Here is a 5,817-nt window from a genome sequence, read left to right as displayed (position 1 = left end):
CTGCAGGAAAAGACTACAACTCCCAGCCGGCCAGGGCCGTCTAAGTTTACTTTCCCCAGTGACACAGTGTGACAAGGAATAATTTTGCAGGGGCAAGGTCACAATTGCGACATCTGCAAACCCTGGGGTAGATTCAGAAAACAATTGCGTCTGCGTATCCATAGATACGCAGCACAATTGCTTTGTTGCGCCGGCGTACCGACTTCTCCTGATTCAGAGAGCTCGATACGCCGACTGCAGCCTAAGATATGACTGGCATAAGGCTCTTATGCCGTCGTATCGTAGGCTGCATTCTTACGCTGGCCGCTAGGTGGCGTTCCCGTAGTGGTCAGCGTAGAGCATGCAAATTTCATACTCACGCCAATTCACAACCCTACGCGCGCCCTGCGTACGCATTTTACGTCGTTTGCATGCGTCGGGTTCCGCGTAAGGCTGCTCCTGCTATTAGCAGGGGCAGCCAATGCTAAGTATACCCGTCGTTCCCGCGTTGCGATTTTTAAAAATTACGTCGTTTGCGTAAGTGAATCGTGAATTGCGCTGGACGCCATTTACGTTCACGTTGAAGCAAATGACGTCCTTGCGACGTCATTTGCCGCAACGCACGTCGGGAAAGTTTCCCGACGGAGAATGCGCACTACGTTCGGCGCGGGAACGCGCCTAATTTAAATGATCCACGCCCCCTACGGGATCATTTAAATTACGCGCCCTTACGCCGGGCAGTTTTAAGGAGCGCCCGCGCAAATTACATAGCTACTGCTTCATGAATGAAGCGTAGCGCACGTAATTTACGGAGGCGCAGCGTTAAAACGGCACGAGAGGGCGCAAAAGGTACCTGAATCTACCCCCCTGTCACTACGCCAATGGGTGTCACACCTCTAGCAGTTTCACCAGGCTGCAGTTTGCCACCCCCCATAGTGACGCCACTGCTGCCTTATGACCATTGACCATATGACATTCAATCATAGGAGATAAAATTATAAAACTTGCTATGGTGAGTTTCATTGGAGCTGTACAAATACCGCTTCAATTCTGATAATAACAAAAATGTATAAAAAAGTAAAAACAATAGAAGCCTTTAGGTAATGAATGATGCTGGAAGTTCATAGAGGTACAAGTGTAGATACTGATCTACATAAAAAAATAAACTAGACAATCCTCAGGCAAATGGGACCCGGGGGCCAACATAAACCTCCAATCGCAGGCGGCCTGAGAGCCAGAGGCAGCTCGTAATTACAGAATCGTTTACATCAATGCTTCTGACCTGATTTGTGCTCTTCTCCTTCTGAAGTGTCCTGAGGGAGAAATCCAAAGAGGCTTCGAGGGTTTATGAGGGATCTTTACAAGAATTCACTGCCAGAAGTGTATTTAGCAAGAGAGTGTCATTTTTTTTCCTGAAAATTAGCTACATTTTGTCAAAATGCGAGTAAATAATAATAATAATAATAATAATAATAATAGGGAGTCTAAGCTTGCTCTGCGGAGTGCCATTGGTCCGGAAACTTTGCAGGTATTATCAGGTGACAGATAAATACACCTAATAGAGCGAAAAGCGAGCTGGTCCTCATTAAAGGGCTCGTAAACCCTCATTATTTTTCCCATAAAAATAACAAGCATGCCTATACTTACAAATGTTTTGCACAGAGCAGCCCCGATCCCAGTGGCGGCCGGTGCACAACATTTTTTAGGGGGTCGTTTTATGGCATTTTTATTAATATTTTTTTCTAACCACTTAAAGGGGTGGTTCACCCTAAAAACAACTTTTTTTTATTACACTGCCCCCCCCCCCCCCCCACATTACAATACGATTAAGGCTATTATTTTTTTTTTTATGCTGTACATACCTTAGTACAGCATATTCACCCGTGGCATCCGGCTTGCGAGTCCCGCGGGAGTGGGCGTTCCCAACATGTCTGTGATTGACGTTTGACCAAAAACGAGCTCCCCCCCGTCGCGTAAGCCGCGTCACGATTGGCGCAAGGAGCCGAACGGCGATGCGCATGCGCAGTATAGCGCCGACTCGCCGTTCTGCTCCTTTCACCAACCGTGACGCGGCTTACGCGACGGGGGGGAGCTCGTTTTTGGTCAAACGTCAATCACAGACATGTTAGGAACGCCCACTCCCGCGGGACTCGCAAGCCGGATGCCACGGGTGAATATGCTGTACAAAGGTATGTACAGCATGAAAAAAATAATAAGAGCCTTAATCGTATTGTAATGTGGGGGGGCAGTGTAATAAAAAAAAGTCGTTTTTAGGGTGAACCACCCCTTTAACGCTGCATGCCTATATACTAGAGGTAGACCGATATGGGTTTTTCTCTGGCCGATGCCGATGCCGATATTTAGAAATCGGAGCGGCCGATGGCCGATATATGATGCCGATTTTAGGCCGATTTTTTTTTTTGGGTGGCACTGGCTCGTGGCACTGGATGCCACTAATTGCCATTGGAAGATGGCACCAGCAGAAGGCACTGATTGGCACTGGCAGGTTGTACTGGATGGCACTGAAAGATGGTACTAGCAGATGGCACTGATTGGCAGGTGGCACTAATTGACACTGGCAGGTGGCACTGATTGGCAGATGGCACTGGTTGACACTGGCAGATGGCACGTGGCACTGACACTTACAGGGGACACTGGCAAGTGGCACTGGTTGGCACTGACTGGCAGGTGGCACTAATTGGCACTGGATGGCAATAGTTAGCACTGGCAGATGGCACTGGTTGGCATCGGCAGGTGGCACTGATGGCTTTAGTTGGCACTGGCAGGTGGCACTGGATGGAAGGTGGCACTGGTATTGGCACTGGATGGTGGTATTGGCACTGGTATTGGCACTGGATGGTGGCACTGGCATTGGCACTGGATAGAAGTTGGTACTGGATAGAAGGTGGCACTGGTATTGGCACTGGATGGTGGCACTGGATAGAAGATGGCACTGGTATTGGCACTGGTTAGAAGGTGGCACTAATTGGCACTGGATAGAAGGTGGCACTAATTGGCACTGGATGGTGGCCCTGGATAGAAGGTGGCACTGGTATTGGCACTGGATGGTGGCACTGGATAGAAGGTGGCATTGGTATTGGCACTGGATGGTGGCACTGGATAGGTGGCACTGGTATTGGCATTGGCAGATGGTACTGGACGGCAAGTGGCACTTATTGGCACTGTCAGGGGCACTGGTGCAAAAAAATATAGTGTCACCACCCTCAGTACAACAGACCCCCTCCCTTCAGGATAGACACCCACCCCCCTCCTCAGTACAGACCCCCCCGTAGTACAGACACCAGAGAGCGGTGTGTGTCCCACGAGCGCGGGCCCCTCCTCCTCTGTGGGTGTAAACAGAGAGGAGGGCCGCCGCGCTGGATGTACCAAGATGGCCGCGGCTCCAGAGCTAGGCCGAAGCCGCGGCCTTTCCTGATGCTGTGACCGCGGCGGCAATCCGCAGATGCGCGGATTGCCGACGCGGTCACAGCATCAGGAAAGGCCGCGGCTTCGGCCTAGCTCCGGAGCCGCGGCCACCGCTAGTGGCCATGTTAAATATCGGCCAAATTTGGAGAAAAATCGGCCGATGCCGATTTCTCCAAAACGGACAAATATCGGCCGATATATCGGCCGACCGATATATCGGTCGACCTCTACTATATACGTCCACAGAATGGCACGTACAGGCAGATGGGCGTATATATACATCCCATCCTTCTAGCGGGTCGGGGGTCCACCCCCTCGTGATCGCTCCCAGCCAATCCCAGCGTGTCCCGCCGTGTCACTTCCTCTGCCTGTGTAATGTAAACACTGGCAGAGGAAGTGATGCAGCTCTCCTCTCTGCGGTATTTTCAAACTGCCGAGAGGAGAGAAGACTCACAGAGTAAGTCGCACCTAACACTACACTGACACCAGGACACACAGGCACATTAACCCCTTGCGATCACCCCCACCCCCCCACCCCCCTGTCACAGTGTCACTAATAGCAGTGATCATATATGTACTGATCACTGCATTTAGTGTCAGTGTGACAGGCAGTTAGTGTTAGGTTCAGGGAAGCCCCGTACCCCTTGATCACCGCCCTAGTTAACCCTTTCACTCCCTATTGCCAGTGTCACTAAGCGATCATTTTTCTGATCGCTGTATTAGTGTCGCTGTTGCCACTAGGTAGCTAATTTTTTTTTTATTGCGATTTTTTTTTTTTACTAAAGACATGTGGCTGAATACATTTTGGCCTAAATGTTTGACCAAAATTTAGTTTATTCAATTTTCTTAGAACAAAAAGTAAAAAATATTGTTTTTTTTCCAAAAATGTCACTGTATTTTTGTTTATAGCGCAAAAAATAAAAATCGCAGAGGCGATCAAATTCCATCAAAAGAAAGCTCTATTTGTGGGAAGAAAAGGACGCAAATTTTGTTTAGGGGCCAAGTCGCACGAGCGCGCAATTGTCTGTTAAAGCGACGCAGTGCCGAATTGTAAAAACACCTCTGGGCATTTAGCAGCGTATTGGTCCGGGGCTTAAGTGGTTAACTAGTAATGGCGGCAATCAGCGATTTTTAGCGGTACTGCGACAATATGGCGGACACTTCGGACACTTTTGACACATTTTTGGGACCATTGGCATTTTTATAGCGATTAGTGCTATAAAAATGCATTGGATTACTATAAAAATGCCACTGGCAGGGAAAGGGTTAACACTAGGGGGCGAGGAAGGGGTTAAATATGTTCCCTAAAGTGTGTTCTAACTGTAGGGGGGGCGGGACTGACTTGGGGAAATGACAGATCGCTGTTCATACATTGTATGGCATTTCTCCCCCTGACAGGACCGGGAGCTGTGTGTTTACACACACAGCTCCAGGTTCTCGCTCTGTAACGAGCGATCGCGGGCCACCGGCGTGCACGCGCCCCTAGTGGCTGAAATGCGAAATGACGTAATGTTACGTAATTTCGTGCAGCCGAGCTGACCCGCCGCCGTGGTCGGCTAGTGGTTAAATGCCTCCACTGTGCCATCAAATGCAGCCACTGTGCCATCAAACGCAGTTACTGTACCCATCAATTTCTGCCTGCGTGCCCATCAATTGCTGACAGTGTGCCCATCAATTGCTGCCAGTGTTCCCATCAATTGGAACTACGGTGCCCCATCAAATGCTGCCAGTGTGCATCCCCCGCCCACCCCACACTTACCTTTTCTCGGTGGGGCAGCGGGTCACGGCGATGTCCTCCACGCTCCTCGATGTCTTCTCCCATCCTCTCTTCTCTTCCCATCCTCTGCTATGATTGGACACCTGATAGGCATCCAATCACAGCGCCTGTCGTTTCAGGCAATCAGCTGACAGGTAATAGACCCGAACACCTGATTGGTTGAGAGGCGGTTCAGTGTAAGCGAATATTCATCCGCTTTCCTAACACAAAGCTGAGTGAACTGCGAGCGCCCAGCATGGCGCCCGCTGTTCACCTTTTTGTACACCTATTAGAGCCTACGATTCTAATCAGGTGCTTAAAAAAAATATCCCACCGCTGTAATTCAGGTGCCCGGCGCCCGAAAAGGGTCCGGGCACCTGAACAGGGGGTGGCAGCGGCGACCATAGATAGATTCATGCAATGTATGAATCTATCTATGGTGGTAAAGAGGTGGCAGGAGAGAGGGGGTAGTGCCCATGCGCCCCTTATGGACGCACCGCCACTGCCCTATCCTCTTTTTCTGGGGTTCCCCCCGCTGACACTCCAGGCCCCTCCTCTTCATCGGGGGGTCCCCACGGAAAACCGCATTCCCTGGGAGCACCTGTGTGCAGATTGCCTCCCGAGTCCGGCTGCTGCGCCATACCTCCCAACTGTTG

This window comes from Rana temporaria, chromosome 1 (genome assembly GCF_905171775.1).
Source record: "Rana temporaria chromosome 1, aRanTem1.1, whole genome shotgun sequence".
Classification (NCBI taxonomy): Eukaryota; Metazoa; Chordata; class Amphibia; order Anura; family Ranidae; genus Rana; species Rana temporaria.
Note: the sequence above shows the minus strand (reverse complement) of the source record.